A 27312-nucleotide genomic window follows, 5' to 3' on the forward strand; every position below is an offset into this window, starting at 1 on the left:
ATGAACATGGGGGAAAAAAGCACTAATTTTGACAGAAAAAACTTGAAACCAGGTCATGTGCACAGACATGAAGACATGATCCATGCACATTTTTCATAATCAAAACTGTATGAAATTTGTAGGTTTTTACCTGGCCTTTCAAAAAAATCTTGTTTCAGGGTACGGTTTCCTGCTCCGAAAAGAGCTACAGTGGCTGCAAATAAGTTTTCAATTTTCACTGCCAAAAAAACAGGATGTTTACAAAGTTGTCTCCCCTCAAAACATGTAAAGTTAATTTAATTTTTTACAATCAAACACAAAAAACATGATACTTTTGCACCAATTGAGTTAATAAACAGGGGTTTCCCTCCATGGTTATTTTTAGTCAGGGAATAACCCCTAGTTTTTTTATACGAAACTGTTTATAGCACCCTAACATAGGATATATGAAAAAAAAATGGTAGCAAAAAAACAGAAATTCCCAGACTATAGACATTCCGTCAAGCTTGTATGTGAGAAGAATTAGCACGCCATAAACAACAATAGACAATAGACAATACAATTTTGTGGGGTTTTGAAAATGTAATTTGAGCATTAATTTATACATAATGGAAGATAACTTGTTATTTTCCGATAACAAGTTATTCCAAAACAACACCATTTTACGTTTAATAATGGTTTCCAAAGGGAATCTTCCGAGTTCTCCATACACCATATAATTTGGTGTACTGCTTCTTAATTTCAAAATGTTTTTGCAAAATTGAAGGTGTATTTTCTCAATGCTTTCTTTATTTTCAAATCCCCATACCTCTGAAGCATATAATAAAACAGGACTAACCAATGAGTCAAAAAGTTTTAGCTGCAAATCGACGAGAATACATATATTTTTTATTTTTCGGTATAGAGCATACAAAGACTTCTGTGCTTGAACAAGAAGTTTTTTTCGTGCTGTACAAAAGCTACCGTTGTAATTGAAAAGTACACCAAGGTAGCAGTAGGAATCAACTATTTCAATTTTTTCACCATATATCATAAAATTCTGATTTCTTTTTACTTTCCTTTTACTAAAAATCACTGCTTTGGTTTTGCTTGTGTTAATCTTAAGCTTCTATTTTTTACAATATTCTTCAAAATATACAAGGTTTTTTTGTAATCCTTCTGCACTTTCAGACAATAGCGCAGTATCATCTGCGTACAGTATAATAAACAATTTAACATACATTTCTAATGATTCCAAGCACAGCTTTGAAATATTATTTAGACTTTCTATATTATTTTCCACCAAATAACTTTCTAAATCATTTAGAAACAAAGAAAATAAAAAAGGTGATAGATTTTCACCTTGTTTTACTCCTGTATGAGATATAAAAAATTCGGAAAATTCATTTCCTTTCTTGACACATGTTTTTATATTTTGATACATATTATAGATCACATTAAATAGTTTACCTTTAATGTTTGATTTTTGCATTTTTTTGCCACAATCCTGACCTCCATACAGTGTCAAAAGCGCTTTTAAAGTCTATAAAAGTGCAAAATAGCTTCTTACCAAATGAAAAATATATAGTAATTAAAGAATACAATACAAATATATTGTCAACAGTAGAGAATCCTCTACGAAAACCTGCTTGTGCCTTTGAAATCAGGTCTACGTGATCTGCATAATTATTTAACCTGTAATTCAACATGGCAGAAAAGTTTTACTAAAGCATGAATTCAAAGTGATTCCTCTGTACATTTCGGGATCAGATCTTGATCCTTTATTTTTAAATATAGTAATCATGATTCCATTAGACCAACTGTCTGGAACAATTCCAGTATCTAAAATCAAATTGAATAAATTGGCATTAAATCGTCAATTGTATTCTTTATATACTCATTTAAAATTTCATCACTACCTGAAGCTTTGCCATTTTTTAAGTTTGAAACAACTTTTTTAATTTCATCTTCTGTTACTGGACTGTTTAAAAATAACTCAACATCGTCTGATAGAGTATCAAATTCCAAATCTTGTTCGAAATCATTTTCTGTCTCAACAGTTTCATTTAGTATTTTAAAATGATCATACAAAGCTTTTAGAGATATATCGTCATTGTTATCTTTTTTTTTACTATCATTTAGATTATTAAGGATTTTCCATAGAGCTTTTGTATCCTTTTTAGAAATGTTACGCAACTCATCAGCAGCTCTCTGTTGATAGTTTGCAAAAGATTTATGTAATGTTATTTTATGTTCTTTACTAGCTTGTCTCATTTTACTTCTGTTTTCAGCATTTTTCAAAAAACTATATCTCTTTCGAGCTTTATGAAAAAAAATTCTACTCATCGAGCATTTTCTATTAAACCAAGGTTTTGAATTTTCATGTTTGTAAAAATGTTTATGTTTATTTACTTTCCCAAACGTTTCTGCTGCCGCATCTTTAAATTTTTTGCTGATATCTAAAACTATATTATTTATATCATTTTGAGTTGCATCATTATTTACGAACAATTTGTCCAGTTTATTCATAACAGTGGTCAAAATACCTTCGGGATCATTGTGAATTCGATCAACGTATTCAGATTTCTGTTCACTTTTCCACCTGACAAAAGTTTTATCATTTCTATTGTTGATAACAATTGAATCTGATTTACTAAATGTGGCCTGAAGTCTAAAATTTATAAAAGAATGACAATCAGAATATAACGGTATAAAGTCAGCAATTTCAAAATAAACAATCAAAGGGAAGAGCATTGATGAAATAATAAAATAATCAACAACACTTGAATCGTTACATGTTTTCTCCCCAATATCTTTATCTGAGCCAACTCTTGAATTCGCAATATATAAATTATTTTTTCTACACAACTCTAACAGTCTATGACCATATTTATTAGGTCTACATGTACACTGAGACACTCTTTGTAAGGTGATTTTGTTTCGAGTCAGATTCTCATAATCATACAAATAATCTAATATATCAGCATCACAATCTAAATCAAACATACTAACAACTGACTCATCAGGTATAATATAATCGGGTAAAGACCCAGTTTTTGAGTTAAAATCGCCAACTAGGGCAATATAACAATTTTCAGTGTTTGTAAGGATATTCAATTCATTTTCCAATTCTTCAAAAGCTTCTATAGTAGAATACTTAGAATTTTCAGGTGGTACATAAACACAACCAAAAATTACATCTGAATTAAGTGACAAAATTGATTTCGAAAGTTTAAACCATAAAACAAATTGACTCTCAGTATTATAGAAATTCAACTCTTTTTCTAAACTCTTTCTATAAATAACAACTATTCCACCTGATGCTTTTTTAAAAAAAATTCTATTTTTTGTGACATAAGTATAATCGTCTGGTAAGTTTAAATTATCTAAATCAGTTAACATCGTTTCAACAAAAATACAGATATCATGTTCAAGCAAAATGTCAATGAAATCAGGAGACAATAGTATTTTATTAAGTCCACAAACATTTAAGAAACAAATATTTAAACTATCATTGTTAATTGTATATTTCTTATTCACAGTTTTATAATTTTTCGATTTCTTTTGAGGTTGTCCTCTTGCACCATTCCCCTATCTGCCAGAATTTGGTGAATCATCTGTGTGCGGTGGGCCAGGAGACGGTCCCTGTCGCTGTCTTTTGCTAGGAGGGGTATCACTAGAATAAGACCCTTTTGGGCTCGTGTCATGGTTTGTTGATGAAGAGCCAGTATGCTCCGTTCTAGTGTCCTCTAGTACCGTGTTAGGAATGTAGAGCTGGTTGTCAATGTATAGCCTATCACGCACAAGAGAGGCTTGTCTATTTTGCTGTTTGGCATGTTTTAACACCGGATACAGTTCCTTCCGCTTTTGTTCAATTTCATGAGGAAATTGCTCCCGTATTCCGTATGGTCTACCTTTTAGTCTGGTAGCATTTTCTAAAACATATTCAAGATCACGGTGATATAGGAATCTTGCAACTATCGGTGCTCTTCTGTTGTCCCCCTTTGTTCGGAATCGATTGACATTGCCGAATTCGATCCTGTAGTCGATCCTCAGCTGATCGTATATAGAAAAGATCGCAAAAGTTCTTCCGTATCTTCACCCGGAACTCTATACAATCCCGTAAAGATCAGATTGTTTTTCATTGACCTGCATTGCAAGTCAAGAATGGCTGTCTTTAAGGACTCAATTTCCTTTGAATTGATGACTGATGGAACACCCGGTCGGACGATGGTGTTGTCTTCAAGTTTCTTAATTCTCGTATCATGATTGTTTATATTACGTCTGTTAGTTTTTACTTGTCCAGATACCTGATCGAAAAGATTGCTAACACCTTGGCAGCTAGTCTCGCAGTCTGACAGCGTTTTGTTGAAATCGCTCGCCTGGTTTTCTAATGTTCTAACCCTAGCTGACACCGTTAAGAAATCTTGTTTCAAATCATCAAGGCGCTTCTCCATACTTATTTCCATTCGTCTCATTGTAGAGTCGATATCCGTAACTATTTCCAAAATCATGTTAAGCAATGTGCCGGAGTTCAGATTTACATCATTGGAAGCGTCAACTATTCTTCGGCTCTCTTTAATCAACCTCGACGTATCGCTCATCGACATTCTTTTTGATATGATTGGTTGTTCTTATAGGTGAATAGGTCAAATTTACTATAAAACAGCTGATTTTACTATAGTCCAAAGTCCACTTTCATTCAATGTTTAATGAACAGTTTTCAATATATACACTGTTTATCCCCCCAGGGTATACAGGACAGGTCTCAGTGAAAATAATAGTTTCGTTGTTATCAAATCCTTCTAATATGGGTTCAAGATCTCCGAAATTTAGACAACAAGTTCAAACAGTATAATATTTACAGTTGTTGAAATCTTACTCCAAAATCTCCTGTATAACTAACCGAAATCCATATTTTTGTTGAGAGAGTAACAACACTTCATTTTCTTTCTAATCACGTGAACAACGAGACGAATTCAAAGTAAAACCATACTAGTAGTTTTTCATTACGAGTATCGTTTTTTTGGTGCTTCTGTTACAAAAAAATAATAATTTGTGTGAACTTTAAATAAAATCAAAGAAGTGCTCAGCAACAAATAGCATTCTTCTTTTATGTGTTGTTGCTAGTATCATCTGGACCTAAACACAAATTTGAATCTGTTTTCAAGGTCCATTGATATCAAACAAAGATATTATTCTTCTATGCCGACTTGTTTCAATCTTTACTTAAATACAAAACTTAGAGACATGTTTTTATTAGTTGTTAGTGGCTTTGAACTAGCTGTAAGTAACTGCGAGTACTCTCAGATCAGTACTTATAGTGTCTTTTTGTTGTTGGGATATACTAGTACCCGCCCACGTCCACTCTATTTTTTTGTTAGATATTTTTATATTTGTATCCATCTGATGATTTAAGCCTTTTACAAGTGATTTTCATAGTTCGTTCTTATGTTGTTCGGTACTGTCCTGCACACATATATATATCTTTATTTCTCAACAAACCAAATTACAATGGTATAGAGATACACACAATAATTACATAGTGTATATGTACAGACATACAAAAATTATACGAAAGTAAGAGGAGGTACATATCATATATTACGATATACATATTAAACTAAATGATATCAAGTACATGAATTACCCCGGAGAGCCTAAATGAATATTTACAATTCTTATATATTTGCACAAGTTATTAAGATCAGAAAGATTTTTACTATTCATCAGTTCATTAAATTTCAATGCATTTGGTTGATTTCTATATTTTTTTCTCAAAAACTGTTTACGATCATCATTGAATACAGAACACATAAAAATATAATGAAATTCATCTCCGATGTCACCAGAATTACAAAGTAAGCATTTTCTATTTTCTCTTGCAACGTTTTGCCATCTACCAGTCTCAATAGGAAATCTATGACTTCCTGTTCTCAATCTACATAATGTAATAATATTTCTATCATCTAAATGTTTAAAATAATATTCAAATTGACAGTTTTCTTTATACATACGGTAGTTTATAGCTTTTGGCGATTCTTGCACGTTAGTGTGCCATTTCTGTTTAAATTGATCAACAAGATTTTGTTTAACAATAGTATAAAGCCATGTATCGTTTACAAAATACTGGGTATCCCACACAAATGATAAACCAGATTCATCAAGAATGGATTTAACATGTTTCAACCATGTAATATCATTTTTATATTTATACAATGAGTACTTGTATAGTATTGCAGGAAGTTTTTCTTGTTTTCCAGACAACAATTTAGTCCAGTAGTTAATTATACGGAGTTTTATATCAATCTCCAAAGGATATCTGCCCAATTCTCCGTATATCATGAAATTAGGTGTAGAATTTTTAACCTTAAGCAAAAGTTTGCAGAATTTCATATGAACCCTTTCTATAACAGAATTATTACCAAAACCCCAGACTTCACTCCCATAAATCAAAATAGGTTTAACAATCTTATCAAATAATTCAATTTGACATTCAATAGAAAGATTGTGCAATCTGCCTTTTTTGATAACGTCGTACATAGCACACATTGCTTTATTTGCTTGTGCCTTTTTAGCCTTTAAAAAACTTCCTGTTCTACTGAATAAGACACCTAGATAAGTAAACTCATTAACAATTTCTAGTACAATATCTTCATAATTAAACTTAACATTATTAGGTAGTCTACCTTTAGAAAAAATTACAATTTTACTTTTTTGTACATTCACTTTCAGTTTCCACAATTTACAGTATTCAGATAAAGTATCCAGTTGCTTTTGTAAGTCAACCTGAGACTCTGATAACAAGACTGTATCGTCTGCATATAATATAATAAAAAGTTTAAGATAACAATCTAGTTCAGTTTCTAATTCATCTGATAGAGATTTCAAACCATCTATGTTCTTTTCTATTAGAAAATCTTCTAGATCATTTACATATAAAGAAAAAAGTATAGGAGATACATTTTCCCCTTGCCTAACACCAACATTACATGGGAAAAATTCAGAATATTCATTACTATAAAAAATTCTAGATTTTATGTTACTGTACATATTTGTAATAGTATTAAACATTTTACCATTCACAGAGTATTTAAGTAATTTTGACCAAAGTCCTGCATGCCAAACAGTATCAAAGGCCTTTGCAAAATCAATAAAGGCACAATAAAGTTTTTTCTTTTTCTGTTTTAACAGTTCAAATAATAGATGAAGTACAAAAATGCTATCGGTAGTAGAATATTTTTTCCTAAATCCAAACTGGTTTTCCTTAAGCAATAAGAAATTTTCTAAAAAAGAGCTTACTCTAAGATTGAGTACTGAAGTAAAAAGTTTACCCAAGCAGCTTAAAATAGTGATGGGTCTATAATTTTGTGGATCACACTGATCTCCTTTATTCTTGTAAAAAGGTATAATATTTCCAATAAGCCAGGATTCTGGTACATTTCCCGAACTAAATATAACATTAAAAAGCTTAACATAAACAGGCATAAAAATATTACATGTAGACTTTATATATTCATTTATAATTAAATCATCACCACATGCTTTTCCATTTTTTAGTTTTTTTATACATGTAAAAATTTCTACCTCAGTAATACTACTGTTAATAATTTCATTCAATTCTTGCAATTCTTCTGAAATAGGTATGTTTTCATCTTCAGAAGTTGAAGAATTAAGACTTTTAAAAAATTCGTAAAGAACATCAACAGAAATATTAGCTGTTTTTACCCCCCTGTTTGTATTCAAGATCTTCCAAAATTCCTTTGCGTTGCTGTTTTTTAATGTGTTCATCTTCTGTCTGATTTCTTTTTTTATGTTTTTTTATGGATCTATCTAGTTGTCTCTTATAATCTCTCTCTGAGTTTTTCATTTGTTTTCGATTATTTTCCGTCTTAATGGATTTATACCTTCTTTTTGCGATACGGAAACATTTTCTTGTTTTCCAGCATTCCTTGTTAAACCATGGCTTGTGTACCTTTTTATTGAAGTGTTTGTTTCCCCCCTTGTAATGAGATCCCAATACCTTTTCTGCTGATTCTAGAATAATAGCGTTCACCTGTTCAACCACTTTATTTATGTTTTCTTTAGCTAGTATGCTAGTTTCTAGCATGTCCAGGTAAGAGGGAGGGTTAACTGGTATCCTGCTAACATGTTAAAACCTGCCACATTCTGTATATATGAGTCTGTCCCAAGTCAGGTGGAGCCTTTATTTCAGTGGTTGTTGTTTGTTAATGAGTTATAAATCAAATCGAATCAAATAATTTCATTGGTGTAAATTCCTATACAGAAATGATACCAGCCGACATTTACAAAATACAAATACAAATACAAAAATAAACAAACAAACAAACAAAAACAAAAAAAAACAAAATCAAACATATTTTCTCAATGATAAGAGATACATATTTTATATTTACATTGCGTGGAGGTGTTATTCATACAATATTATTAATTCAAGCCATTATAATTAGCTTTAATACTATAAAAGCTCTTAACAACATAAAATGATTATGTTTGCTTTAAATGAATGTTCAAATCATACATATCGCTTATTCCAGCTACACTTACAGTACTACTGTCCGTATCATTACTTTTCAAAATGAAACTTATCTTGTTCAAACATATTAGCAAAAGATGAACTATATCACTTAAATTACAAAAGAGTACATTTATATTAAGTTCTAACGCTTTACATTGAATGAGGAAATGCAACTCATCTTCAATTCCATCCTTACAAATTGGACAAATTCTCTGTTCTAAAGGTGTTCTAGTATATCTACCACCTTATATTAGTAATTTACTATTACTAATTCTGATTTTTACCATTTTAGAAATAACACTTTTGTTAGGTCCAGTAGAAGATATTTTTCTAATTCAAAATTATTTTTAACTTTTCGATATGTTCTTAGTTTATTACCATGACTATAACCATTGTTAGAGTCACAAAAAAGAGCTTGTTTCCAGTATTTTATGAATTCCTCTTCTAATTTCTTTTGAAATGAAAAAAGTAATTTTTTCTTTGACATAGTATTTTGATTTTCCCAGACATGCTACTTTTAATAACACTTTTAATTTACTACAAAAACCATTAGGAAAGTTTAAGTTTTCATTGTATGCTTTCTTTACCATACTATCATATTAATGATATGAAGCCAGAAGTTAATTGTATTTTTAAGGGCTGACACTGAAAGCGGGATTAAATCTAATTCAGAAAGTACAGCATTATTAACAGCACCTTTAAAAATTTAGCAAATTTGATTTGAATTTTATTTGGACTGAAGTTTGCATAGTTTGACTCGATTGTAGCATTTTGTTTCACTAAACTAATAGTAGCCCAAACTTCACTGCTATATAACAGAATAGGTTTAACGCATGAATCAAAAAGCTTTAAATGTGGTAGTAAATTCTTCTTTTCAGAAAATAATAGCTTTGCTAGCCTTTTTACATAACTGATCAATTGATGTAGTAAAAGATGCAGATGGTTTAAAAATTATACCTAGATACTTGTATTCATCGGTTAGCTCTAGTAATTTTCCATTATAATATAATTTGTGCTTTTTAATAATTTCCCCTGCTTTATTGAATATTATTATTTTGGTTTTATTAAGATTTACAGATAAATTCCATTTTTCACAAAATATATTTAATTTATCTAAAGCAGTTTGTAGGCCAGATGCAGATTCTGATATCACTACAAAATCGTCTGCATAAAGAAGACAAGACACTTGCTTATCATCAAGGCATGCCGGATCACATTTGTGGTCAAACATTTCAACAAGTTCATTTACATACAATGAAAATAATGTACGGCTTAATATACAAACCTGTTTTACTCCTACACATGAGGGAAACGTTTGTGTTAGTTCCTCTTTTAATTTTACAGAGAAAGATACATCTTTGTATATATCTTTTAAAATATTGAAAAAAAAAACCTTTTATATTATATTTTAGTAGCTTATGAAAAAACCCATCTCTATTGATTATGTCAAACGCTTTTCTTAGATCTACAAAGCAAGTGTAGAGATGTTTAGATTTTTTAAAGGTCTTGTCAATCAGAGTTTTTAATGTTAAAATGACGATGATAATGTGATCACTTGTTCTGCTATTTTTCCTGAAGCCTATTTGCTCCTTTTTTAATATACTGTTATATACGTGTTCGTTTTTCTATCGTTCTGTTTGTACATGAATTAGGAATGTTTTACGTTTATCATATCGGGGCCTTCTATAGCTGACTATTCGGTATGGGCTTTGTTCATTGTTGAAGGTCGTACTGTGGTCGTTTAGTTGTTTATTTCTGTGATGTCATTTTGTCTCTTGTGGAAAGTTGTTTCATTGACAAGCATACCACTTTTTTATACTAGTATATTAACCCTTCAGACTGACGAACAAACGTTGTAAACGTTTTATTCACCCCACGAACTCAGTTTTCATAAGAGATGATAACTTTAAATGAAAATGTTAAACTGGGTCTTAAAAGGGTAAATTTTTCTTATGAAAGTTTATATCTCTATATAAGACTGCTGATCATATTTAGAAGACAAACTACTTGGCGTGCTAAAAAGCTTGTTAAAAAACGGAATAACTGATGTAAAGATACGATACAGTTACAGGGGAGGTAATGACGTTGCTAACGTCAAATGTTATTTTCACGACGTCAAACTGTGACATATCGGGAAAAGATGCATTTTTCGACTGATTTTTATCATTCAAACTGATTTAATTTGAAAACGAGTTCATGGACCCCTATTTTTCAAAAAAGCAATTTGTTTCATTTTGCAGGGAGATTATGTGACCCAAATTTTATAAAACTGTTAATAGAGGATTTTTTTTAATTTTGATAAACATGCAGCAAAAAATTACGTATTTTCCTCAATTCATGATCATTTGATAAATATGAGGTATTTCTGAATAAAAAAATGCATAATTTTTTAGGATACTTATGAAATACAGAAATTACCGATTATTTACCAAAAAACAATTTTGTGTTTATCTTTTATAACAAAAAAGTTATGTCTTTCTTTCGAAAAAGAAATTACGGCCACAAATCTCAATTTTGTGCAAATATACAAAATTTCGACCCCATTTTACTCAAAAAGTAGCACATGAAGGTATATTTTTTATTACATATTTGATTTAATCAGTTAAAAAATAGCCTAATTGCAAATTTTCACGAACTTGTAAATACAGGATCAAAACTGTATCGTATGCCCTTAAACACCTTCAATGAAATACTTCAAACTGCATTTTCCATATCTGTTAGATACTTATTCATGTAAAAATGCCAAATTCTGAAAATCGATGCCAAAAATGACTCTATCATGACATGTATATATAAGCTAGCGTAATATGGCATTTAGGTGTTATAGAAAGCTGACTATTTTATTTAAAAGGTAATTAAGCTTTTTAAAACGGAGTACGGACTATAAAGTGGCACCTTGCTAAAGTTCTTCAGTAGGAAATGAACTCGAGGAATATACCATACAAAGGACAAGGTACGATAAGCATCAGATAACGGCCCCCTTATTTCGTTCAAATTAAAGGTGACTTGCCATTAATTGTAATACATTATTTTTAAGTTTAAAACCTATATTTTTGTTAACATCAATAGATTTTTCAACTTCCGCTGCTATTATTCATGCTCTGTTTAAAGACCTCAAGATTCGCGAAAAGGGCAGAAAAATGGCAGTTTCCAAACCTTTTTCTGCATTTTAAACTATGAGCGTACCTACGACCCATGATCATATTTATACCAGACATTCCTTGAACATAAACATTGATGCAGTTCAAATATTTTAGTGGGTCGTAAGTACGCTCATAGTTAAAAATTCAAGAAAGTGACAAAAATCGTCGTAGTTTTCATTGAATCATCGACATTTTTAACCGAAATGCGGACCGGTGATGATTTCCGGTATTTACTGGATCTGACGACGGAAATGTATTCATGCTACGCTATAATAATGGCTAGTTTCTTTAGGACGAAAAATAAACATATTTGAGACAGAAAACCCATTAAGGTACAGTATTCGACAATCGATTGATACGACAAGAGTTGATTTTTCCTTCAGGTTTTAGTTCAATTCAATTAAAAAGAATGAATTGAATAGACACATTAACGATCGATTTATTCAACAAATCTTTAATGATAGATACAGTCGATAACGATTGAACATTGTCTGTCGATTCAATCAACTCAAATCAATACATACGTGTAATGACAAAGACTCGATCATAACGATCGATAACGAATGAACGTCATGTGGCGAATCAATCAACTCAATGTATTTTGATGAAGACTCGATCGTAACGATCGATACGATCGATAACGATTGAACGTCAAATGTCGAATCAATCAACTCAATGTATTTTGATGAAGACTCGCATGATCGTAACTATCGATACGATCGATAACGATTGAACGCCAAATGTCGAATCAATCAACTCAATGTGTTTTCATGCCGGAAGACTCGATTGAACGCCATATATGGAATCAATTAACTCAATTTGTTAATGGTAACTACTTAATAAATTTTGTTAATACAGATTTAACAAAATAATTTGTATAACTGTATTTCCCACTTCAGCACTGATGGAGATAAACTCTATGAAAATAATACATGTTAGAATGGGTACGGAGATATTAATATAGTGAACATAAATTGTACACACAATTGAAAAATATACAAAAGTTAAAGCATGGGGATTTGCTGTTTCAAAGACTTTTAACACTGATAAAACATTTCTAACATTAATTCAAGTTTGAAGAAGTTTTATAGCAACAGTTTTAGGAGATAAAAATATGAATCTGACAAAAATGTGTATTGTAGTAGTCAGTTTATGACAGTAGTATATATAGATCATTAAAATGAAGAAACTGAAGTGAGTAAACAAACATGATTTTTTTTTAAATTATTATTAAATGAATATTAGAGGAAAGAAACTTCAATGTTCCTGCTTGTGCTGTAGTTTGTGAATATATGCTGGCTTAATTGCGCATTTATAGCCGTATTAAATATAAGCCATCTAGCGTCGTAGACTTTGTTTATGTGCCTTCTATTGCCGTAGGCTGTGTCAATTTATCGATTAGCATCGAAGTCTATGTTGTTGTGTCAGACTCAGGTTAGGGTTGGAGTAGGAACATATATATTACTGTATACTGTTCCCAGGTTGGAGTTTGGTGGACAGTTTTTACAATCAATTATAGAAGATCTTTCATGCGATTATCTGCTATCTCGTGAAATGAATGCACAAGCTAATCCGGGTAGACCAAAAAGAACTCGCTTAAGGAAAATTGCCAAGTATAAGGATTGCTCCGTGTGTTCGGATAGAGACGGATTTGGCGGTCGTCATCGAACAAAAACGGCGTGCAGAAACTGTAACAAAGGCTTACACAAAGATTGTATGAACAATCATGTATGTATTGAAGAATAAATTAATCTCTTAAATATTATATTGTCAACGCTTTTGTTTTGTCTTGTTTATTTAATGTCAATAACTAAATAAACAATTTACAGGATGGCAAAAAATACCAAAGATTGACTGGTAGCGTCATGACAAAAAAATATTTAAAACAGGCTAGTAAAAATCAAACTATGAGTCTACAATATGTGTATAAAACTGAAGATTGAGTAACATTATCTTTACTTTTAAAAACACACACAACAAGGGAAGCAGGTACTGCTTTACATGTTCCCGCCGTTGCGTGTATTCTGATATAAGATAAGTTTTAAAAAGATATGTGTAAAGACACACTTTAAATAAATGTGATCTGGCCTGGTCAAACCAGAACTTGAAAATTGGTATTTGCTTTTCCGCTACTACAAAACCAGGTTTATATTCAAATATCATCGTCAATATGCTTGTGAGTGTAACCTACCGATTCAGAGATAGATGTGACCCGAAAAATTCAAAGGTACATGTAGCTGTAAAAAAATCATGTCTATACTGTAACAACTTGCAAAGAAATCCCTTAATCTTCACTTTGTAACGAAAAAAATGTGTGTAAGAGATCAATGAATTTATTTTAAAAATATACTATTTTACGGAAACACTATTCATCAAATGCGTATATTAATAAATAATGATTTACACGCACCTTTCTTAATTTTAAAAGAATTAAAGAATTTGGCGCGCTTTGTGTATTTAAAAGGATCCAGAACAATGACGTTACGTCACAGTACATTTTACAGCATCAGAGTAAAAAAAACAATGGCCCAAAAGTGGCCCCTTGCAGTAGGACAACCGGATGTGCCTTTTAGGCCAAAATGTGATTCGGCGGCGCTCAGTAGTCCTACGCCGAAAATTGGACTATTTTGCGTCGGCCGACGTCAACTGGAAATTGGCGCGCTTTTGTGTATTTTGTTTTATTCGTTTGCGGTACTTTTACCGACGATAAATACTGTCGTTTGTAAGCCTATTTTTATGAGAAAATATATAAGTTTACATATTATTTTCATTTTTGAACATTGAAATATAGGGAAATCTTATTTTTTTGTATCTGAACATAGAATTTCGGGTTTTGATTTTCGGCACTGTATGATTAAATGGCTATGTAAAAAATGGGAACAAAAAAATACCTATCCTTTGATTTGCTAGAAATTTTTACATCCTATTCGCGTGAGCTTTTGGCATCGAAATTCGTAAGAAACACGGGTGTCCAAGTCAGGGCAAAAAATTGTTCCCATGTAAACGTAGGGGTCTTCATTTTTTATAGGTTTCTCCTTGCATAGTCACTAGATTTGGAAATTGGAAAGTTTTCTGTTTTTAAAGTAAATATTCATTCAAATGTCATGAAGAGGTGAATCGTTAGGTATGAAATCCCTTTAAAAATAATGATATGTGTCACCTAATTTGTAAAATAATAGATTTTTTTCGAACTGGAAGAAGGCGCCGTTTTCGTCTATTTTTCTATTACGTCTATTGAAATGCTATAATCATGAGGTGTTTCTAAAAAACCTCCGCTTCAATTTTTGTAATACTGTCATATAATAATCTTTGGTACAAAATGCATGTGTTATGAAAAAATTAGGCACTTCTATCGAGTAGAAATGGAGAACGGTCATCTTTATTATGTATGGCCCCATTATGGGGGCGTGGTCCTCCCTTAACCTTGTTTCTGAAGTACACGATCGTAAATCATCTCTCTTAAATAATTATCCACTACATATTATTGAAACATAACAAATATATTTTAAAATATCAATAAATTTAATCTGATTGTGATTTTTGTATGTAGAATTGCCGGAATCGACCTCAACCGAAGTTGAATCAGTGTCTAGATGAACGTTGTCAATTTCCGGCGCCGAAAACGTCAACGTGAAATGTCATTACAACATCGCTTCTTTTCTTCTTAGTAGCAATTTTGTTCATCTTAATGTCAAGGAAGTCATGCAATATGTAAACAACGTTTTACCAAAGCAGGCCAACCTAATACACTAGAGTTTTAGGTCTACATCATCATGGGACTGATTTGTTGACATCGTACTTACAACTAAGTTGATCATCATTCATTTCGATAATATTGTTACCGCTAGTTTTAAATGAACATTCCATCTGATTACTTCATAGAAAAGCTAACAACATTTCTCTCGTTAATATATTTATCTTTATGTGTTTTGTTTGGTTTCCTTTTCTTAAAAAAAGGGGGAGGGGGCGTTGACAAGGGGTGTGCTCTTTTTTTAAATTTGTCAACGGCATGTGTCATTTTTAGGGACTCGTGGTTCTCCATCTCTGCAGTTTCAGTTCAGATTCAAACTCAACATTAGCGTTAACACTTATTTAAATTCAATGTGCATTTTCTATAGGCATTTATATAATGACTATAAAAGTATTATATCTATGGCTATGCATAGGAGACCAGGGGTGACCATTTGCTGTTCTGAGCAGCAACCATTTAATTTTCGGGGGGGGGGGGGGGGGGGGGGGGGCTATGGATTTTTTTGGAACATGGTTTGTTTTCAGTTTTTGGAGATAAATAATTTGTTTTCGACTCTGAGAAAAAAATGTTTGTTTCACCCTCAGCTGCCACTATATGAAATGCTAAATTTGAAAGAAAAAAAATGTTTTCGACTTGTCGCCCAAAAAATAGATGGTCTTTCCCCAAAGGCAAAAAAGAAAGTTTGTCCAGAAAAAAGAATCCATAGCCCCCTCCCCGAATAAATCAAATGGTTGCTGCCTAAGAAGGTGATGGGAATTTGAAGGGAATCCTTGCCCATTCACAATAGTACTTGCTCGTCTTGTTCTTTTTTAATTTGTTATCTTGTTTAATGTAAATTATTTGAATTAAGTACATGTATCATATGTAAAAGTTTGACTATTTTGTGCATAAACTGCATACACCATTATGTTGGAGATAATAGGATTTTTTTTCTGGATTGTCTTATTTATTTGCATTCATTCAATGCTTCACATGCCTTTATATCTTAATATAAATATATTTTCACTATTGGAGTATTGCATACAGATGCAGAATATTCTTTTTTTTGTCAGTCTTGTGTCATGTTCTTATGGGTCTCTTATACATGTAGCTTACAAAATGTTTTTTGGTTCTAATAAATGTTGGAGGCTGTCAGAGATCTTTATTAACCTTTTTCGACATTTGATATCTGGGGGAAAGTTGTGTCATTCAATGGCAATCATATCCCAACGTCTTATTTTCATAATAGAACTGTAATCAAGCCTTAAGCAGGCAAACTGAAAAGGAACACTACTGCACTACACTGTAGTACCTCTAATAAACAACTACATGTACTTAAAAAAAACCAATTCCATATAAAAAAAATATCCATGAAATATTTCCAAATTTCAATGTAGCTAGCAATAAAGGATATTTTTTTCGTACGTTGCACATGTATTTTTTCCTTTCAGTGACTAAGGCTATTTTGTACGGTTGTCTTTTTCATAACTAGTGATAGGATATACATGTAGGTACAATGTATGCAGTGTTTATACTGGTCCCCACCCCAAAATTGAAAGGAATAAACTAATTAAATTCTTTCTCTGAAACTGAACAACATGGCAAAAGTGAGTTAAATCAATATTTTATAAGCATAATAGTGGTTCTGCTTATTTTTTTCTGTTGGGTTGTCTCTTTGACATTTTCCCCATTTCCATTCTCAATTTTATAGATTATTTAATTTGTGATAAATATCCAAAAGTGAGCTAATTTTATATAATTTAGCCTTGTGATACAATTTCTTGAAAAAGTATCAAAGCAGCAAAATTGAGTTCTACAACATATGGGTCAATATCGAATATACCAGGGAAAATGTCCAATTATTCTGGAATGGCAAAACTTGAATTCGCTAAAATGTAAGTGGGCTTTCTTTAAATTACACTCATGCAAAATAAGGTCTGCAAGTGGGAAACGCTTGGGTCAGATCATATGGGGAAGATATATTTGGTTGTCAGAACTTAAAGAAGTATAAAATATCAATTATGTAACTGTGGTTTTGCTTTGTAAAAAAAATTTCATGGAAACAATGAGTCAAATATCTGAATTTTTTAATAAATATTGTTACATCTCACTTATGCAAATTTTAATGTTGATGAGTTTCAAATATTTAAAAATCCTCTTGTTACTACACTTTGAGCCCATAATCTGTTTTAAGTTTCATTTATTCAATCCTGCATTAGTTCAAAATGTCTGCTAATAATCACTTGAACCACCTGGATTACCATTTTGGTCATGAATCTATGTCTCATAACAAATTTCATATAAATTGCTGATTCTAGTTATCAATATTTCTATCTCCAGAGAAATTATTCTTCTAACAGGATGTGTTGTGTACTGAAATGAGAAAACATTTTGTTATTAAATTAAGTTTGTTAATTCAGTTAAAACTTAATGAAGAATGGTAATTATAATAATAATACATGTGTATTTGTATTTCATTGTGTTATTTCCATCTATGACCCCAATACCATCTGCACATTCAATGTGACAAGTCATTCTCTTATCTAAAAACAATGTTTGGATTTATTAAAACACTTAATTTGCATGGATATGATGCACATCATGTAAGAGTTAATTCCCTTATATTGTTCTTTTATCATAAATTAAATTTAAATGACTGTTCCCTTCATTCTTGAAATTAGGTTTTAAATCAAAATGAAACTACAAATGTATCTTAGATTCTTGACATTTATACAGCTTGGATAACAGAATGAAAAATCTTTAAAGTATTAAAAGTACTTGGCTTTAAAGTCTGTGTGTGATTCTTTGACCTATATATCTTTATACAACTTTCATGTTTGACTGTAATAGTTTGCATACCATGTCTATTATGTTTTTGTTTCATATTTGTGGGATTGAAATCATAGTGCATTGTAAATAACCTACTGTTTTTCCCTAAACAGACACTTTTGAATTACTTACAATTTGTTAAGGCATTTTAATGTAATCTAGTCCTATTTATTTTTTTCTATTTTCAAAATCATTCTGCTTTCAACATTACTGGTCGTTGACATTCCATTTGTTTACTTGTTGTATTTATATCAAACATTTACATGAAAAATGTCCTCAGTCTGTTTTAAATTTTTGATGCATGTAGGAAGGTGTTCCAGAACAAAATAAAAACAGCCTTGTCAGACGTCATAATTATTTCTTCTTCTTCTGCTTCTGCCTGATAATGACCACAATCAACGAGCTGATTATTATGTCATGACTAAGGTGCGCATGCAGACCCCCCCCCCCCCCCCACCCCACCCCCATTTGGACTACCCCATTGGCATCGTCAGAAACAAGTGCGCTTTTAGTTTGTATTTATTTTCATAAAAGATTTCATACTTAATACTTAGACCAGGTATAAAATAGCCAACAGTTAAAGTGAATTTGTCTTAGAACATGGAATTTGGGTTGAATTTGAGACGTTCAGCAAGATACATGTAGCCTCAGTATCAAACACCCCCTTTTCAGAGAACATACATTTGGCATAAAACATGCTCATCCGTGCTTTAAAATTTGAACAATTTTGTTCCTGATTTGCAGTTACGGGTTAACAATGTTCTATTATCTTCGCACAAAGTGATAGGTTACCTATTTCTAGGGAGATCATGAAGAACACTTTACCATTTTGAAAACGGATGTTGACTAATTTTGTTGGTATAATATATTTCCGGAGACAAGGGCGGATACCCATGACCGAAATCCGAATGTAATACACCTATGATTGGTGTAAATAGTGGATTAAATATATGAAAAGGAAATGATGAAAACTGGGATTTCAATTTTCATGTGTTCATATATGATTTTACACTTTTTTGCCGTTTAAATCATTTGATGGGATACGACCTCTTTGAAAGAAAAAAATGACTGATATATCTCATAATAAACCTTTACCTTTGCCGCTGTTGTGTGGCATAAAGTTTAAGCATCCAAGAATGTCTTGAATGCAACTTTCCAGCGTGGAATGCCAAATCCAACGTCAAATAATGGCCGCCATTACGTGTTGACAACGTCGACTAGTGAACCGTATCACTGAGCGCCGAAATCCTTACTCAGGCGCTTCCGGTTGTCCTACTGTTGGCACTGAACGTAGTACGAAAAAGATGGCCCAAAAGTGGCCCATGGCACAGAGATGGTTAAAACCAAATAAACGCAGCTTTTAACAATTTTTATCAAATATAGATGAATAGCAGACATTTTAAAGGTGTAAAGAATTCAAAATTAGGGCATTCAGTAAAATATTTACTTAGAAATACTTCTTTGAAATTGAATTTTTTATTCAGGAAATTGTCCGAAAATCGTTGTCCGTTTTTCGGTCATTTTCAGTAGGAGCCGCAATTTTGTCTCAGTTAAAAAAAATATCATATTTGTTGTAAAAATATAATTTACCGGTACATTTCTTCCATTTCAGCCATCCTTTGAAGTTTTTACACCCCAAAATCCTAAAACGGTGAAATTGTGTCCCCGGCGAAATTGAGCACCCCACTCTATAAGTTATATGGTTCGCTACTGACCCCCTACGGATCCATAGAGGGTTAGTAAAATCCATAGGGGGTGAGGCCGGAGGCCGAGTCCCCTATGGATTTTATTCACCCTCTATGGATCCGTAGGGGGTCCGTAGTTAACCGTATAACGAATTTATCGCACGCTATACTTTTTCTGCTGCGTTTTGTTGTAAAATAAACAACGAAACACAACAACATTAATAGATGACGTCACCATTACCGCGTCACGAACCCCCTATGAAACTTACTAACCCCCAACTTCCGAAGCAAGGTTGTCGGCTCTCCGGACATTCCCGATGTCCTGCGTTTAATTGATTGCCGAGTTTATGAGCTTCAGTCCTTGCTTGGAAGTTGACTAACCCCCTACGGTCTCATAGGGGGTCACCACGTGACGGCGTTAAACCAATCACAACGTGATAATTTACCCGCGGTGCGATAATATAAGTTATATGGTTCGCTACTGACCCCCTACGGATCCATAGAGGGTTAGTAAAATCCATAGGGGGTGAGGCCGGAGGCCGAGTCCCCTATGAATTTTATTCACCCTCTATGGATCCGTAGGGGGTCAGTAGTTAACCGTATAACGAATTTATCGGACGCTGGACTTTTCTGCGGCGTTTTGTTGAAAAATAAACAACGAAACGCAACACCATTAATAGATGACGTCGCCATTAACGCGTCATAAACCCCCTATGAAACCTACTAACCCCCTACGGTCTCATAGGGGGTCACCACGTGACGGCGTTTAACCAATCACAACGTGATAATTCATCTATGGTCCGATAATAATACTTATCGGTCGTCCCTCTGTCTATATCACTCTGTTCAGCTCTTAATATTATTCCGCATCATGTCTTTGTGACGTCAAATACGTTGACCCGGCCTTAATAACTTTGACCCGGACATATCAGCGACGTCATAATGTTTGAACCGACGTTAATAACTTTGACCCGAACTTATCAACTTATGCTGGCGAAACAAAGAAAACACTTACGAAACACGCAAATACAGCCCGATAAATCGATTATTAGATTATCTGCATACGCTACGCTCACTCGACAAAAAGCTTCATATTATGTCTCGCAGCTGATATTTTACGATATCAACATGCAGACAACCTGATAATCGGTACATACGGCTTCTAGCGCCGTAGGCTGTGTCAATATACCGCCTAGCGCCGTAGGCTATGTTTTTGTATTAGACGTAGGTTATGGTTAAAGTAACTTAAAGATTATAGTAAGACTGTATTAAATATGCCTTCTACCTCCATAGACTGTGTTTATATATGTCACCGAGCGGTACCGTAGGCTATGCTATTGTGTTAGACCTAGGTTAGGGTTAGATTTAGGGTTATAGTAAGACTGTAATAAATATGCCTTCTTATTTCACTTGGGGCTCGTATGGATAGTAAAAAAAATATTGTAATCGACTAGCAATGGATTGTTGAGACTTGATATATGTTTATACATTGTAGAAAATTGTAAATGAATAAAAAAAAACGCCAAAATTTTATTTTAGTGAGGTCCAAAAAAAAAGGGGGGTCCATTCCCCAAATACCTGTGGCTGATTTGGAGGTATCATTTAATACATGAGATTATTGTATTCATCATGATGAAAATAAAGAAATCGAATTGCATATGATACAGCGATAAAAACCTTAATCGTTTATTTTATTACGATTTCACTGCTTCTATAAAACCTTGCTTGTGATTTTATACGATCAAATTTAATTTGTGCACAAGTGAATGAATCAAACAGTCCTTACTAGAACTGAGTTGCCTCGACCTTTATATTCTTAATATAGATTTGCGTTTCTGAATGGCTTTGTTTTTGTTTTCTGTATATTTAGAAAAAAGATTAGAATAAAGAATGTTTTCTAAAACTTAAATATAAATAATGATTTAACCTAACCAGCTTAGTAATAAATAAACAGCTTATTTTAGACCCAAGTAGATTATTATGCGCATGTGGCTGTAAATGCAAATGTATGGACAACTGCTTCAAAGTAGAGTATATGAATAAAAAAAAAACTGTGCTATGCTTGATACATACCAAAAAGAAATGAACTTTTGAAAGCTCTGCCGTCAAACAAACGAAACATTGAATATAGCAAACATTCACCCCACGGGCGTAAATTTTTCGCATTTTTTGTATATCGAAGACCCCGGTAAATATATAGACAATAATAGTGCATTGACTTGACATATCAACAATATAAGGATGAGGCTGAGAAACGGGGAAATGCGAGGCTGTGCCGAGCAATTTCCCCGTTTCGGGCCGAATCCTTATATCGTTGATATGTCAAGTCAATGCACTATTATTGTTTTTATACTGCAATCTAAAAAAAACCATTTTCAATTGTTGTTAAATGTGTTAATGTTATTATTTGGTTTAATATTGGGAAACTTCCCCCTCTTACAAAAAGGCCTCATATCATGTCGGCGGAGAAATATCAAATATGCAACACGATATAATGTACATTTATTTTACCTGTTGAAATTCGCAATCGATGGTAAACGAATTTGTTTGAGAATGAACTTAAATATCAACAATACTTGAAGCATAAAACATAATGATTTATAGTTTGCAGACCAAAAATATGAAGTGGAATATGTTTTTTTTTTATATAAAAATTGCAAAAGAAATAAGTTTGGGTCGTTGTATACAAACATTGAAAACAAGAACAGGTTGAATAGGTCGTATGAATAATTTATTATAATTTTGGAAATTTCTACTCACGCTACTTGAATATGCATGAGGAAAAGTGATATCATGTCAGTGACTGTATATGACATAGACAATAACTGTTTAGTGTCTTTAAATATCATCTGTATTTGTACAAGGCTAGGAAACAAGGTGTATGCGAGCTTTTAGCGAGCTACTACACCTGTTTCGAGCCGAGTACAAATACAGCTGATATTTAAAGACACTAAACAGTATACCCTTCTATCGATAAGTGTCATGCCAAAAAATGACTTACATGTCCCCGTCTTTCCACCAACAATACGGTAAGGTCCACGTTTAATGGTCGCACATTTTCTTTAAATTTTGAAACTGATATAACTTGAAAAACAAACAGTATTATTTATTTACTCACATGAAACAAACCGGGGTGTGGTATTCAGTACGTAGGAGAAACTGGACGATATTTATCTAAACGCACTCAAGAACATCTGTATCGTTTTAAAAGACCAAATAAATTCAAAAGTATCATTAACTAACACCTTAAGAAGCACAACCATCCGTTTAAATATTTAGCAGTTCAACCTTTAGAAGTAGTAAAAAAGCAGCCTGGTGAATCGCATTCAAAGTTTGTACGATCACGGAAAATAATTGAATTAAATTGGATTAAAAAATTACAGACAGTTTACCCTCTCGGTCTAAATGATAATATCATGGGAATTGGTAATATATCTAGAACCAATTCCGTTAACATTTTGGATATAGTTTCTAAAACTGTTCGTAAAAACCGTTCTCGCGGTCGTAGAACAAATCGCAATCAAAGAAAATTTCGGGCCAATCATACCAATATTTCGGACCTAATTTCTATTTCAAAAAACAACGGCAGACATTATCTGTTAACAAAACTCTGTTCGTTACCGATTAATAAGTTAAATAAAATTTTGGAGGATTGCAACACAATTTCATATAGCAGTCCTAAGTATGAAATTGTATAAATTATTATGGCATATTGTTATTCTAAATTATTTCCCAAAATTGATCGCCCTGAAGATCATAAAAAACATTTTATTAAAATTAAGTATGTCAATAAAGGCTTTGATTTTGTAAATATTGCCGGTATATTTAACGACCATTCTGTTAAAGAACAAATTCCTGGTTATTTTGACAATACTGAGCTACCTCTTATTTGTTATATTTACAAGAAATCTACCCGGAAATTTGTGTTTAATTATAGTCAATTGTGTAAAGATGTTAATATCAGTGAAAATACACCTACTTCATGTAATTGCAGTAATTCCGCATATATTTATGGACCCATTTCCCATGTTATAACAGGAGATCTTAACATCGTTCAAGACCGAGAGTTAAAATCATTCCTCAGTAAAGGACCTAAATATCGTCCCCCGTCAATTATTAATTGGAATGAGTGTCGTAATATCATCCACGACTCACTCCATACTTACTGTATGAAATGGATAAAACGGGAAAAAGCTGACAAAAAACTTTGGACTCTTTTTTTAATTCAGTAATGAAGATAGTTGATATACGTATTCAACATTTTAAAGAACATTTTACTATTAACAATAACCACAATAAACCTATTTCTCGTATCAAACATAAACTTAAAGAACTAGCCAAGGAATTTGTTTTTGTCCCGGCCGATAAAGCTGCTAATAATATTATTATTGTTTGACGTAAATTTTACATTAAGGTTCTGAAAAAGGAAATCACCAATACACCAACATTCCAACTGACTCCATTTTCAGAAAACGAAATCTGTAACAAACATAAACTTTTAGCCACCGCTTTACAAGCAGAGCCAAATACAATGGGAGTCCCAACTATGTATTGGCTTCCAAAGCTACACAAAACCCCTTACAAATATAGATTTATTTCGTCTTCAAGCCATTGTTCAACTACTAAATTGTCTATTCTTCTTACCAGCACACTTGGTACAATTAAAAACCTTACAATAAATTGTTCAAATAAGGCCTTCGAAAATAGTGGAATAAATTACTTTTGGAGTGTCAAGAACTCGTTGGAAGTACTTGATAAATTGTATGCTCATATTGGTGATTTTGAATCTGTTCAAAGTTTTGATTTTTCTACCCTGTATACCACATTGCCTCACATTATCATTAAGAAAAAATTCACACACCTAATTAAATGGGCATTCAAAAAATCAGAATGTGAATATATATGTTCAAACTCTTTTAGGTCATTTTTTAGTAGCAATAAACAAAAAAACTATGTTAATTGGACATGCTTTGATACTATATATGCCCTTGAATTTTTACTAGATAACATTTTTGTTCGCTTTGGGGATTCCGTATATCGTCAGATTATCGGAATTCCAATGGGAACTAACTGTGCACCACTTATTGCGGACCTCTTTTTGTATTGTTATGAGTTACAATTTATGACAAAAATAAGCAAAGACCCATCAAAACAACATTTGATAAACAAATTTAATAATACTTTTAGATATTTGGATGATATTTTGGCTCTCAATAATGACGACTTCAGTATGTATATTAATGAAATTTATCCTGCTGAACTTACTTTAAATAAAGCTAATACTAATAATGACCACTGCCCTTTCCTCGATCTTGATATCTATATCACTAACGGAAAGCTGAATACTAAAATTTATGATAAAAGGGATGATTTTTCATTTCCTATCGTTAATTATCCGTTTTTAGATGGTGACGTTCCCTTGTCACCATCTTACGGTGTTTATATATCTCAACTTGTACGATTCGCTCGTGTTTGTAACAATGTTTTAGATTTTAACGAGAGAAATTTATGTATTACTGAAAAATTATTACACCAGGGTTTTCGATATCACAAACTAGTCAAAACTTTTACTAAATTTTATCATCGGTATAAAGACATCATTCGTAAATATAGCTCAACATGCAGACTTTTTATACGTTCAGGTATTTCACATCCAATTTTTTATGGAAATATTCTTTATAAAGCACAAAGGTGTCAGTATTCACCTCAGAAACTAAAGACATTTATTCTAAAAACAGTTGTTGGCATGACACGGGTTATGTTCTTCTCATATATGTTATGATGGTATGATACTAAACCCCTAACGGGAAGGATTGTGCCTGAGGTTCATATGATGAAATCATAATCTTTCAGTCAGTTTAATTGAAGTCTGGAGCTGGCATGTCAGTTAACTGCTAGTAGTCTGTTGTTATTTATGTATTATTGTCATTTTGTTTATTTTCTTTGGTTACATCTTCTGACATCAGACTCGGACTTCTCTTGAACTGAATTTTAATGTGCGTATTGTTATGCGTTTATTTTTCTACATTGGTTAGAGGTATAGGGGGAGGGTTGAGATCTCACAAACATGATTAACCCTGCCGCATTTTTGCGCCTGTCCCAAGTCAGGAGCCTCTGGCCTTTGTTAGTCTTGTATTATTTTTATACTAGTTTCTTGTGTACAATTTGGAAATTAGTATGGCGTTCATTATCACTGAACTAGTATATATTTGTTTAGGGGCCAGCTGAAGGACGCCTCCGGGTGCGGGAATTTATCGCTACATTGAAGACATGTTGATGACCTTCTGCTGTTGTTTTTTATTTTGGTCGGGTTGTTGTCTCTTTGACACATTCCCCATTTCCATTCTCAATTTTATTGTCTTTATCCTGCAATTAATTCTGTATATTGTTTGTGTTTTGAAAGACACAAAAACTAACATATTTAGCTCCGCGTCGCTAGGTAAACTCAATTTGCGACAGTAAAATCTACGTTCTACGAAGGCCAAGCTTAAAATACAATACAGTTATCTCCTAAATAGCTCTTCTATGAAATCTAACTAGTTCATCTTTATGAAATTTATATCCGTAGATTAGGCAGGTATTACTGTTTCCAAAAATATTAAAAATATTCTTTAACTTTTCATAATAATTTCAAATTATGATACAAATATTACTAAAACGTCAAAAATATGCGTGTCAGACGTAACAAATTATTCGCAAAATAACTTTTGCGGGAATTTTTGTGGTCTAATAAAAAGTTTAAAATCCGCGAAAATTCGCATGAATGATAAAAGTCTAATATAATTTATGACGCCATTGCTGTTTATTGTGTTGATGGAACGGTAAAAAAAAGTTGGTTTTTTTTAAATGTATAATCCTCGCCATGGTCAGATTTCTGAAAATGGTAAGTTGTCAAAATGTATCGCTTTTTAAAATATCAGATGATATAAAATTTTGTTTTTATAAATTATTCCTACAAATGTGCTTATATAGACCATTTCAAATCCGGAATTTTACAGCACTCGCACCACAAATAAAAACGCATTGGCCTCGGGAAAATGTCTTGCAAAATTGTCCAGTGTCGAATTTCGCCGCTTTTTACAAAAACACTGTCAGTTTCAATTTGTAGCATATAAAACAGTGCTTTTTCGTAATTGTGCTTTCACCCCACAATAAGATAACATAATTTTTGATAAGCTGTTAAGTCGAAATGACTTCGTTTTTTAACAAATCAAATGTCTTGCAAGTTTGTCCACTGAGCAATTTTCTTACGTTTTGAACGTGTTCGATTCGGGACGGTATACATATGTAATGATTTTATAGGGATAGTGTATGCAATATATTACCTATAATATCACAATCCTAGGCTTGAGTCATTAGCTATCTTTTAGGCCGCTCGTCAACTGGGGACGTCCGATCTGGATAACAACTTGGGTAATGACTGTCAAA

The 27312-nt window shown here is 32.4% G+C and overlaps 1 long non-coding RNA gene across 1 annotated transcript; it reads right to left on the reverse strand.

Annotated features, from left to right (window-relative positions):
* Positions 1-17440: 17440 nt before the first annotated feature.
* LOC134709633 (uncharacterized) lies at positions 17441-18503 on the reverse strand. The gene is made up of 2 exons (XR_010106007.1): positions 18332-18503; positions 17441-17743 (listed from the first exon to the last, which is right to left on the reverse strand). It is a non-coding gene; the product is annotated as an uncharacterized LOC134709633 (long non-coding RNA).
* Positions 18504-27312: the final 8809 nt, after the last annotated feature.

This window comes from Mytilus trossulus, chromosome 3, assembly GCF_036588685.1.
Source record: "Mytilus trossulus isolate FHL-02 chromosome 3, PNRI_Mtr1.1.1.hap1, whole genome shotgun sequence".
Lineage (NCBI taxonomy): Eukaryota > Metazoa > Mollusca > Bivalvia > Mytilida > Mytilidae > Mytilus > Mytilus trossulus.